A 13263-nucleotide genomic window follows, 5' to 3' on the forward strand; every position below is an offset into this window, starting at 1 on the left:
TCCCCATCCCATGCCTCCTGCAGGCTGCTGAACAGCTGATCATGGTGGGCGGGAGGTGCTGGGAGGGAGTGGGAGGAGCTGATTGATGGGGCTCACAGGCCAAACGGCTGGGGTGGGAGACGCTGATCTGCGGGGCTCCTGGTAGGTGCTGAGCATCCACTATTTTTTTTCCTGTGGATGCTCCAGCCCCAGAGCACCCACAGAATCATAGAATCATAGAATCATAGAATATAAGGGTTGGAAGGGACCCCAGAAGGTCATCTAGTCCAACCCCCTGCTCAAAGCAGGACCAATTCCCAGTTAAATCATCCCAGCCAGGGCTTTGTCAAGCCTGACCTTAAAAACCTCTAAGGAAGGAGATTCTACCACCTCCCTAGGTAACGCATTCCAGTGTTTCACCACCCTCATAGTGAAAAAGTTTTTCCTAATATCCAATCTAAACCTCCCCCACTGCAGCTTGAGACCATTACTCCTCGTACTGTCATCTGATACCATTGAGAACAGTCTAGAGCCATCCTCTTTGGAACCCCCTTTCAGGTAGTTGAAAACAGCTATCAAATCCCCCCTCATACTTCTCTTCTGCAGGCTAAACAATCCCAGCTCCCTCAGCCTCTCCTCATAACTCATGTGTTCCAGACCCCTAATCATTTTTGTTGCCCTTTGCTGGACTCTCTCCAATTTATCCACATCCTTCTTGAAGTGTGGGGCCCAAAACTGGACACAGTACTCCAGATGAGGCCTCACCAATGTCGAATAGAGGGGAACGATCACGTCCCTCGATCTGCTCGCTATGCCCCTACTTATACATCCCAAAATGCCATTGGCCTTCTTGGCAACAAGGGCACACTGCTGACTCATATCCAGCTTCTCGTCCACTGTCACCCCTAGGTCCTTTTCCGCAGAACTGCTGCCTAGCCATTCGGTCCCTAGTCTGTAGCTGTGCATTGGGTTCTTCCGTCCTAAGCGCAGGACCCTGCACTTATCCTTATTGAACCTCATCAGATTTCTTTTGGCCCAATCCTCCAATTTGTCTAGGTCCTTCTGTATCCTATCCCTCCCCTCCAGCGTATCTACCACTCCTCCCAGTTTAGTATCATCCGCAAATTTGCTGAGAGTGCAATCCACACCATCCTCCAGATCATTTATGAAGATATTGAACAAAACCGGCCCCAGGACCGACCCTTGGGGCACTCCACTTGATACCGGCTGCCAACTAGACATGGAGCCATTGATCACTACCCGTTGAGCCCGACAATCTAGCCAGCTTTCTACCCACCTTGTAGTGCATTCATCCAGCCCATACTTCCTTAACTTGCTGACAAGAATACTGTGGGAGACCGTGTCAAAAGCTTTGCTAAAGTCAAGAAACAATACATCCACTGCTTTCCCTTCATCCACAGAACCAGTAATCTCATCATAGAAGGCGATTAGATTAGTCAGGCATGACCTTCCCTTGGTGAATCCATGCTGGCTGTTCCTGATCACCTATGGCTATGTGCCGGGTGTGCTGGTTCCCAGGGTTTAGCACAGCTCCAGCACGCATTGCCTAGTGCTCCCTGGCAGAAATTCAGGGAGTGTATCCCAGTAGAGAACAAACTCTCCTGTATGGCCGTGCTGGTGCCATTTTCAATGTTATAGAATTTAAGGCCACTAGATCACCCAGTCCATCCTCCTGTATATCACAGGCCACCAGCACCCTCACATCGACCCCAGCAACTAGGATGGCCAGGTGTCTGGTTTGCAATCAGAAAATCTGGTCAAAAAGGGGACCTGACAGTGTCCGGTCACTGTGGGCAGGGGAGGCAGGGAGGTGCTGACTCATCACCCGCGCCAGCCCCTACTCAGCCAGGGCTGCCTCCTGCCTGCATCCAGTGGCTGCAGCTCTCAGCCCCTGCTCTGCAGGCAAATCTCTCTCAACCCACACAGGGATGGGAGGAGAGGGAAAAAGCAGTGAGCAATGGGAGGAGGGGGAGGGGAAAGAGGAGCGAATGGGGGGTGGGTCCTCAGAGGGAAGAAGCAGGGCAGGGGAGGTTATAGTACTCCTCCTGGAATGTCCAGTTTTTAAATATTACGAAGTTGGCAACCCTACACAACTGAAACGAGCCCAGAGTCAAGGAGAACCATAGGAGGCTAGACTGTTATGTGCCACAAACAGACAAGAGGAGGGGCTGACGAGCAGCAGTGCTGGAGGCATGATTTAATGGGATATACTCAGATGATCCAGGCATGCAATGGGGCAGTGTGTCCCTCCCATGTCATCCCGGCCCCATACCACCAACCAAGCTTTATGTCTCCCAGCTAGTACTGGCCCAACAAATAACTCCCTGTGGGTGGTTTCCCTTCCAGCTTCTGCCATGCTGGGACCCCTACCTGCACTGCCCTGCCTGCTGCTGCTCCTCTCCCTGCTAGGCCCTGGTTCTGCCTCCAATGATGGCACTGTGGTGCTCACCAGCAGTGGTCCTGTCCGGGGCAAACACCTCTTAGCTGGCTCCAGCCCAGTTACCGCCTTCCTGGGCATCCCCTACGCCAAGCCCCCCGTGGGGCCCTTGCGCTTCAAGAAGCCAGTTCCCCACAAGCCTTGGAGGCATGTCCTGGAGGCCGCCAGCTATGGAAACTCCTGCCCCCAGCAAATGTTTTCTGGTTACCCTGGCAGTGCCATGTGGCTGCCTACCACACTGCTCTCAGAGGACTGCCTCTTCCTCAACCTGTGGGTGCCTAAGCCCCAGTCCCCTGCACTAGTCCCCGTCCTCGTCTGGATCCACAGCGGGGGATTCTTCATCGGCACAGCCTCCCTTGACATCTATGACGGGCGCTTCTTAGCTGCCACTGAGAGCGTCATTGTGGCCTCCATGAACTACCGGCTGGGGGCGCTGGGCTTCCTCTCGCTACCACCAGCCGCCCCAGGAAACGCTGGCCTGTGGGATCAGCGCCTGGCACTGCGCTGGCTGCAGAAGAATGCAGCCGCTTTTGGTGGGGACCCAGCACGGATGATGCTATTTGGCCAGAGCACCGGGGGAGCCTCGGTCGCCTTCCACCTCCTCTCACCGGGGAGCCGGCACCTCTTTGCCCGGGCTGCGCTGCAGAGTGGGGTCGCCAATGCACCTTGGGCTTCGCTGAGCCAAAAGGAGGCCAGGGAGAGAGCCCGGGCACTCGGCCGACTGATGGGCTGTGGCAAGGGCAGTGACGGTGCTGTGGTAGACTGTCTGAAGAGGAAAGATTCGGAGGAGTTTGTCCAACACGATTTCACCATCACAAGGAACAAAAGGCTGGTTGATTTCCCCTTCTTGCCCACGGTGGATGGGGATTTCCTCCCTGATGAGCCACGGCGGCTGCTGGAGGCCGGGCACATCCACACCAAACCCATCCTGACCGGCATCACAGCCAATGAAGGCTCCATGTTCCTGATGTTCGGTGCTCCCGGATTCAGCCTGGGGAATGATAGCCTGATCGGCTGGGAGGAGTTGGTGGAGGGGTTAAGGTTCATGGTGCCAGGATTGCCAAATCTCTCTGTCCAGGCGGCAGCGCTGAGGTACAGCCAGGAGGGGAAGGGGCGCGGCCCAGCTCAGCACCGCTGGGCCATGAACCAAGCTGCCAGCGACTACCTCTTCTTGTGCCCCATGACTGAGCTGGCCAGGCAGCTGGCGAAGGCTGGGACCCCTGCGTACATCTACTTCTTTGCACACCGCTCTTCTGGCTCGCTCTGGCCCCACTGGATGGGGGCAGTGCACACCACCGAGCTACTCTATCTCTTCGGGACCCTGGCATCCGAGGGGGGAGCCAACCACACACACACGGAGGCCGAGGCAGCGCTCAGCCGTAGGGTGATGCGGTACTGGGCGGAGTTTGCCAGGAGTGGGTAAGGCATACCACGGCATCCTCCCCTCCCCCTCTTCATAGTCACCTGCCCCCCCATGTCCCTCCCTTGCCCTCACATATTTGCCTGCCCCTTTTTCCCCCCTCTTCCCACATTCATCTGCTCCCATCACTGTCTCTCCCTGCTCTCTGGCAGCACCGTCATCCTCCGAGATGAGAGCCTGGCTTTTGTCCTATTAGCAACTCTGGGAACCAGTGGCCATCTTTACTAGAGTCAGCCTCAATGCACAGTCGTGAAGGCATGAGGGCATCCTTAACTGAGGGCATCCTGAGGTTTTGAGTCCCACAGAGATAAATGGTGGTCATTTGACTAAGGGGAATCTTGTCACTTCAGCCCCACTGAGAACAGAAGAAGGTGGCCATTTTTAAAAGACAAAATTTTGGCCGTTGGCTCCTGAGTGTCCCTGGACCATAAGGAACTTTAAAAAATAAGGTTGCCCTTGGTCCAAGATGGTAGTCAAAATTTGGGCCTTGCTGAGTTGTTTATGGTAGGAAGAAAAGTTGACTGTATGAGTTGGGTATTTCTTTGGTGGAATCCTGTTGATTTACAAAGCATGTGTGCAAAGTCGTGGTGCCTGAACATAGCAGGAACAGAAAGCAGAGTTTCCTTGTTCACAATATCCAAGCATGTATCTCCAGCCAGTTCTGTGCCTCAAGAAGCTCGGACTCTGCTCCCTCTCAGGGCTATGCTACCAGCCTCTTCTCTGGCTTTTTGGTCCTGTCTGCTTCTGACACACCCTGATCCACCAATTAATACCCCAGCCCCTGAGTTTGCAATCAGTCCCAAGGAAACCCCTCTTATTCTCCCAGAGTTAGTGCTCCATTCAGGTCTTCACATGTGGCCCAGTGCCTTGGGCGGTGGCTTCTGTTGTTTGTTATCTCTAAACAAAAGGACATTTAATTGCTTCTTCACTTAACTTGAATTAACGGTGGCTAGCATACACACCAACTTCAGTGAGGTCTGTGATTGCCCATAGATTAGACACATGCTAGCACCCTCAGCATAACAACAACAACACTGTGTGTGTGAGAGAGAGAGAGACAGAGACTCTGGTGCCCTTAGTGTATGGGGATAAATTGCCCCATGTCCCTGTGTATGAGTTCCCTAGCAGCTAAGGTACATTTCCTTTTCTCTCTCCTGATCTGGCTGGCTCTTGCTGAATTCTTGCCCTAGGAGTCCCACAGGGACAGACAGAAGCAAGGGACACTGGCCCCTCTACAGTACCACGGAGCAGAACTTCTTCCACATCAGCAAGAATGAGTCTCGGGTCAAAGGGCCATTGCCCACGTGGCACTGCAGCTTCTGGGCATGTCTTGAGAGGATCTCCAGACCCAATGGTAAGTGATGGTGCAGGGAAGGGGAAAGGCATCAGCTTCACTCACTCCACCAGGGGAGAAGGAGTCCTGAGCTGCCTGATGAGGAGCTCTGAGGGTCAGAAGGGCTGGGAAGGGCAGGCTACAAGGACAATGAAGAGTTGTGGAAGAATAAAATGCAGTCACTTCTTGGGAAAGGAGGGGGTAGGTATGGCAGCTTTTTAGCAGCCACCCAGCCAACCCTGTGCAGCTGTTCAGGACAAGAGGTGATGGGGAAACTCCTATTCAGCTGAAAACACATGGAGGGGAGGAGGGGGAGGTTACAGAGCAGGCAGAATGCAATCTACAGCTGGTCAAACAAAAGGTCAGGAAAAATAATCAACTTTTGTGAGGATTTTTTTATTCAGTTTTTAATTTTCCAAAATTGCTGTAACTGGAGTATTTCAGGGAGGAAAATCTTGAATTTTTCTAAACCAAACCTTTTTTGGGGGGAACATTTCCATTTTGAAATCATATGTTTGCCCACATTTTGACCATCTCCTAGTGGAAAAGGACAGAGAGAGAGAGAGAGAGAGTGTGTGTGTGTGGTGGGGAAATATCCTTTTTCATTTGCCTATTTTAAAAGCCCTGCAGCACAATTTTTTTTAAAAAAATCCCATTTAAAATACAGAATCGCAAGACTGTTTGAAGTCAAACTGAAAACGGGTGTAGTTTGAAACCGGTGATTCATAATTACACAGATGAAAGTTGTCATGTGGTTTCATTTAGGACAGGGGTTCTCAACCTTTTCCTTTCTGAGCCCCCACCCCCCAACATGCTATAGAAACTCCACAGCCCAGCTATGACACAATTGTTTTTCTGCACATAAAAGCCAGGGCCCATGTTAGGGGGTAGCAAGCAGGACACTTGCCCAGGGCCCCACACCACAGGGGGCCCCTGTGAAGCTAAGTAGCTCAGGTTTTGGCTTCAGCCCTGGGTAGTGGGACTTTGGCTTTCTGCCCTGGGCCCTAGCGAGTCTAATGCTGGCCATGCTTGGTGGACCCTTGAAACCCGCTTCCAGCCCCCCAGGGGCCCCCGGAGCCCTGGCTGAGAACCACTGATTTCAGAAGCCCCACGGAAAGGTTAAAGTTTTGAAGTTTATGTTTGTTTGTTTTCCTCCCGAATGGGGAAAATCCCATTTTTCTGACTGGCTGTAATGGAATCACTAGAGCTGTGATGTGCCCTGACGAATGGGAAAGTGACAGGGGATCTCTGCTCAGCCTGACTGGTTTCATGCCCCCTGCGAAACATGGGACTACAGCAGCACCACACCCTCTTACCCCAACGGCTTCCGCACTGCCTCCGAGAGAAGATCGCCCCCATCCAGTCGTCCACCCCACCATCCTGCACCACTTGGCCTTTTCTCTCCCATCCATGTACCTTGCAGATCCAGGCCCCACCTTGCTCATATTCACAGCCCTTTGCTGCTATTAACAAGCTTGCTTTGTGTTGTGCAGGCCAACAGATCTCAGAGGCCTTGGGGGCGAATGGAGATCAGAACAAAGAAAGTCCCACGTGGGGGGAAATCTCACTGTCCAGGTGAAGGAATCTTGTGGCAGGACAGAGGATGATGGCACCGCCCCCGCATCTGTCTGTTCTCAGACCCCCCAGATCCATGCTCTGCAGACCTTATTGCTAGGTACATCTGGAGAGCACCCTGCCCCCTCAACTCCCAAACCACCTGCTTCTGTCAGCAAAGGAGACCACCCTTTGGGGGAGCAGTAATATCTCTCTTATCCTCTCTATGGGGCCCATGATCACACCCACTGAGCCAGGCTCTCATATGCCCCAGAGTGCATCTGCTCCTGGACTCCATCCCCAGGAGGAGTCAAACCCTTTCTCACACCATGACTCTCAGCAAATTGCACCCAAGAGAACTGCCATCCATTCCCCCTATCCACCACACCCACTGAGCCAGGCTCTCATATGCCCCAGAGTGCATCTGCTCCTGGACTCCAGCCCCAGGAGGAGTCAAACCCTTTCTCACACCATGACTCTCAGCAAATTGCACCCAAGAGAACTGCCATCCATTCCCCCTATCCACCACACACACCTCTGGGGTCATCACACACACACACACACACACTCTCACTCTCTCTGCTGCTGATTGGTTCATTAACAAGGACCATGCCAACGAACTGGCCAACCATCCAAAGCTTTCTGCTGAACCCCAAGTGGATTAAAGAATTTTCAGCCTGGAACTACTCTCCTTCCATGTGAGATCTTTTCTAGCTAGGAGTGGGGGACACACAAGGGTGGAGGGGAGACACAAGGGTGGAGGGGAGACGGGATACATGCTGCTGCTGGGGTTTGATTGGGCAAGTTACAGAGTGTGACTTACACCTGGAGAGTGTTACACCTGGAGAGTGCTTAAAACATGAACAATCTGGATCCACTCCCATCAAGAACTGGGAACAGAACCCAGGTGTCCTGATTCTCTGCCACCTCTACTCTAAACACTAGATACCACTTTTCTCCCAGAGCTGGGAGCAGAACACAGGAGTCCTGACTCCCAGGCCCCACTGCTCTAACTATTAGACACCACTCCTCTCCCAGAGCTCGTGATAGCACCCAGGAGTCCTGACTCCCAGCCCTCCCACTCTAACCACTAGATCCCTCTCCCCCAGCCAGATGTGATTGTGGGATCTCAGTGCAAGCCTTAAAAGGCACTTCATTCTCAAATTTCCTGTGCTGTAAACATGAAAAAATAAGTTAGTCATACACAGGGCTTCTGTGTGTGACACACACACACAGTGTGATTTGACCAAATTCAATTAGCTAACCTGTGGCAAAGCCAGGAAATGAGACCTAGATGAGGAGCCTTATGACCATTTGTTTTTAAACAAAGCAATCTTCCTAGAATGGTGCAGAATGAGAAAAAGTTATTAATGTATGTATTTATTGACTACATTTCCATAGTTGCTTCTGATCAATTTTGGCCATGCCCAAGTACAGGGGTGGCCAACCTGATCCTGAGAAGGAGCCAGAATTTACCAATGTACATTGCCAAAGAGCCACAGTAATACATCAGCAGCTCCACCCATCAAGTCCCCCCCGCTCCCAGTGCCTCCTGCCCACCAGTAGCCCCGCCATCAGTGCCTCCCGCTCCCTCCCCGCACCTCCCGATCAGCTGTTTCCTGGCATAGAGAGGCTCTGGGGGGGGAGGGGAGGGGAGGGGGAGGAACAAGGGCATGGCAGGCTCAGGGGAGGGGGTGGGAAGGGGTGGAGTGGGGGCAGGGCCTGTGGCAGAGCCAGAGATTGAGTGGTGAGCACTCCCCAGCACAGTGGAAAGTTGGCACCTGTAGCTCCAGCCCCAGAGTCGGTGCCTGTACAAGGAGCCGCATATTAACTTCTGAAGAGCCGCATGTGGCTCCGGAGCCACAGGTTGGCCACCCCTGCCCAAGTAGATCAATACCATTTGTGCTGTTATGGACGTACGGACATATTACGGCAGCAGTCACCAGGAGGCACTATAGGACAATCTTAAAAGTTCTTTTCCTTAGGGTGTGGGCACTGTTCAGTTTTTGAAGATGATGTTAATTTTGCAATGTAGTTTGTGTTTGGGGAGCTGTGGCAAACAGCAAGGGAATTTAGAGTGGAGTTAAGTCAAGTTTTGGGGCAGAGGTGCTTCCCACAAACTAGGAATTAGTGTTGGGCTGAGATTTTTAAAAGGCAGGTTTGCCTGCATCCCATTTATGACCTCCTCTATTCAAGTCTGGTGTATATAGTGTAAATATACAACTCGCAATAGAACATACCCTGACTCTGTGCCATTGATTTCTCCTTCAAAGCAAAACTGACCTGCAAGGCTCTGAGATCTGCTACTGCTCGGCAGAGGGGGCTACAGCATGTAGTCAATAAATAAGATAGCTATTATCTTTACTTAGGTCAATATTTAGCAATACTCAGAGCTTCTGTTCAGCCACAGCTTCAAATGAAAGTTGCGGGTCTGAAAATCAGGATAAAGGTGTGTCAAGCTGGGGACTCAAGAAACTTGGCACCCAGAAATAACCATACCTTCTGCAGCCAGTGTGGTGTCAAAACTGCTAGAGGCATGGATTACTGCCATCTTGTGTGTAATTCCTTATCCTGGAGGACAGAGTTGGGGGAATTCACCTCACCACACCCTGCACATGCAAAAACATCCAGTGGGTCCCCTAAAAATCAGCCCCCAGATTCAACTCACCACCCCATCCCCTCCTCTCAGCTTTTTCCATCCTAGGAAAAACCCACCAGCAGCTCCCTGTTTGATAATCCCCTTCTTGATCCGTCTCCACTGCAGCTCTTTACCTTCCAGGGACTGGGATGATCTGGAGCAAAACGTGGCTGTTACGCTGCAGCTGGTCAGGGTGAGAAGGACAATTGGGAAGGTTTCAGAAGGGGCTTTAGTCCATTTCACACCGATTTCCCCCAGGCTCTTTCCCTGCAGACAGACACTGACAATATACCAGGGCTACCCCCACAGAGACATTTTTATCCCCTCTCCCTTCGTGTCCCTGAGCCAAATGCCAGCAAGGACCAGAATCACAGGAGCTCCTTTGGGGATTCCCCCTGACACTGTCCCCAGGGCAGCACTTTCAGTACTGTTCTAGAGGTGGGACTAGAACCCAGGAGTCCCGGTTCCTAACCCCCCTCGATCCCATTCCCCTGCCAGAGAACCCAGGAGTCCTGGCTCCCAACCCCCTGCTGACACAGACCCACTCCCCTCCCAGAGCTGCAAACAGAACCCAAGAGTCCTGACTCCTATGATGTGTGGGGAAGGGAGCTCAGTAACTATGGCCCATTGTCTCTCTGGTTTCTCTCCAGAAGAGCTGAGTGGTTTGGTTGAGAGGGGCACCTGACCCACCAGGAGCCAAGCTGTGAGAGCAGCAGAAAGCCAGAGCCCGCAGGGGGCAGAGGGCATGTATAGGGGATCAGGGAGGGCAAAGGGAACTCTCCTGCCTGTACCCGCCAGGACTCAGAAACATGTGGGGGTGAGGAAGGCTATATTTGGGACGCTGGACCTGCCCCAGCAGTGGGGGAATTCACAGGGACACAGATTTTGGCACCAGAGGGCCCATTCCATTTCCAGTCCCCCCAGCCTGGGGCGGGAGCAGAGTCAGTGTCCCATAGAGGGAACCCTGGGCTGCATTAACAGGGGCAGAGAGGGGGGATGTGGTCCCGTGGCAGTTGGGAGGAGGCAGCAGTGGGGAGGGACAGGTGGTTGTGGGGAGCTGGGGTGTGGCACAGTCTATCATCCTGTCCCATAGCACAGAGCTTCTGACTTGCAGCAGGGTGGTGGGGCTTGAGGCTTCTGCCCCATGGCAGACACCTGCAAAGGCTCGGGGCCCCAGCAGGTGCACCCCATGGGGCTGCATGTCCCACCAGAGGACAGAAACCCCAAGCTCCCCTCCCTGCCTGTCTGTTAGGCAGAGAAATGTGGGGAGGGGTATCCCCTGTTAGCCAGGATGGGCAGGGCTGGTGTCCCGAGCCTCTGTTTGCCAGAAGCTGGGAATGGGCGACGGGATGGATCGTTGGAGGATTGCCTGGTCTGTTCATTCCCTGTGGGGTACCTGGCATTGGCCGCTGTTGGAAGACAGGATACTGGGCTAGATGGCCCTTTGGTCTGACCCAGTATGGCTGTTCTTATGGTGGGCTCCGGGAGCTGCACTTTATGAAAGAGCCACATGTGGCTCACGAGCTGCAGTTTGGCCACCGCTGTACTAGGAGCTAGTCTTCCCCTCTTCTCTATCAGCCTGTCCCATAGCTCAGTGGTTAGGCTGCTCTCATGACAGACTATGCTGTTTAGAGCCTTTCTCTCTCGGGGGTCTTGAACCAGGATCTCCAGTACCTCAGAAAGTGCTCTAGCCACTGGGTTAGAAGTTAGACATGTGGGCACTGCCGCCTTCTCCATGACTGTTTGTTTTGCATGGAGCAAGGCAGGCGCCTACCTCATTCTCACAAGAAACAGCGTAGGTGCCTAAGCCACTGTGTTACCCCTCGGCCTCAGCAAAAGTGAGTTTTGCTGTAGATTAGATGGTGTGTCAGATCCCTGCCACACCTCTCTGTTTTCCTCACCAGCAAACTGCTCAGCACTCTCCCAGCCCAACCCTCGCTAACAACTGGTGAACTCCAGCCCCTGAGTGCCTCCAAGATGGTTCTCTGCAATGCACAGCCCCTATCACTGTACATTCACAGAAGATATTAGCAGGTTTCAGAGATATTAAGTTCACTTCTCTGTTAAAGAGTCAGTATGTTACAGCTTGTTAACTGAACTGGGGTAAATACACCCCTTCCCTTGAAACACAGCCCTGAGTTGCTTTGTAGTGAAAGTAAAACAAGTGTATTAATCAAAAGTCATAGTTTAAGTGATACCTGGTAGAAGGAATAAAGATAGAAAGGGTTACAAACAAAAAAAGTAAAAATATGCTTCCTAATGGCTAGGAGCTAACTTAACAAGCTCCAATCTTTGTACAAGGTAGTTTCCTCACTAGTCTTCCATTCATTCCCAGCAATGGCTGGCTAGGAGCCCCGCTGTCGGAGTTCAAGGTGCTGGTTTTTCTTGTCTCCTCAGCTGAAGGGTAATTTAGGGGTTTGCTCCCTGTCTCTTTATAATCCAGTAAACTTTAGAAATATCTTCTTCTGACATGTCTCCCCACCTACAGGCCCTTTTCCCTGCTGGGGGTGGATGATATCCCGTGCTGTCTGCCTCCATGCTCCCTACACTGGCAATTTAGATGGTGCAAATGATCTTTTCCTGCAAGCTCCGATACAAATGAATAGCCCACTGAATTTGGCCACATCTGGTTTCTAGTGTTGTCCTCTTTTCTTTGTCTGGAGAAAACCTTTTGTTTATCAACTCTCCCTGACACGCCTGGTTTAAACACCTTTTAGGTACAGGCTTTAAGGAAGTGAGTATCCATAATTCCACCTACAGCACTGTCACACACAATTCGTAATGATATCAGTGACTGGCATGCTACTCGCTTTTGAATGATAACTCGCAACACAGACGCTGACCTTTTTCCCCCAGCGGGTGCTCCACCCCCACGCTGCCCTGAGGTCCTGCCCTCACTCTGCTTCTTCCCCTCCCCGATCCGCCTCCTTCCCTGAGGCCCATCCCCCACATGCCCTCTACTCACTTCTCTCCGCCTCCTACCCCAAGTGCCTTCCACTAGCCGCTCACTGCTCGCTGGCCGCTCGGGGCCTGCTGAACAACTGATCAGTGGCCAGCCTGGGCTGGAACCACGGTGGCTGGTGGGTGCTGAGCACCCCCTATTTTTTTTCCGTGGGTGCTTGAGCCCCAGAGCACCCACGGAGTTGGTGTCTATGGCTCATAAGGCATATTTTGCACAGATATTAGTGCAGTAGTGTGCAGGGTGTGAATACTGTGGTGCCTAGGATCACAACAACCCAGGAAAAGACAAGTGATGGGTCATTAAAGTTGATGGGGAAAACACTGAAAACCTGAAACTGAAAAGAAAACCCCAGTCGTGGAAAACTAATAGTAATAATGATAATGAAACTTTCCGTCCCCTAGTGCTTCTTTCCTCCTCTGCCCCTAAATACACAGTAATTCCACTTCTGAGGAAGGTGGGCAATTGTTATTATCTCCACTGTAGAGACGGGAGGAAGGGGAGGGAAGTGACAGCACAGGAGACATTAGCAGAGTTGGTTACCCAGCCCTGGAGACCTGACTGCCACCTTCACCCCAGTCTAACCTCTAGACATCAGCCCCCTCTCCAGGATTCCTGCATCCCAATTCCCACTGCTCTTGCTATTACACCACATTGCCCTCACGAGAACAGTGCAATCCCCAAGGACCCCACCTCTCTGGGGAATCTCCACCATGAATTCCTCAGTCCCCAGCCAGCTCCCTGCATCTGCAGAGCTGGCCAATACACTGAGCATCGCTCTGACATCCTGTCACTTCAGATCGGCAGCTCTTCCTGCTGTATAACTACAGCCATGCAGGGCCCCTTGCTGCTTCCCTGAATATCATTCCCCTGTCCATACCTCAAGGTGCCCTAGAAGCCGCAGAGATGACTCAGACACAAA

The 13263-nt window shown here is 52.4% G+C and overlaps 1 pseudogene; it reads left to right on the plus strand.

Moving 5' to 3' along the window:
• Positions 1-2354: 2354 nt before the first annotated feature.
• Positions 2355-3868, plus strand: LOC125621776 (acetylcholinesterase pseudogene; annotated as a pseudogene).
• The last annotated feature ends 9395 nt before the right edge of the window (positions 3869-13263 follow it).

Source organism: Caretta caretta, chromosome 14 (assembly GCF_965140235.1).
Source record: "Caretta caretta isolate rCarCar2 chromosome 14, rCarCar1.hap1, whole genome shotgun sequence".
In the NCBI taxonomy this organism is placed as follows: Eukaryota; Metazoa; Chordata; order Testudines; family Cheloniidae; genus Caretta; species Caretta caretta.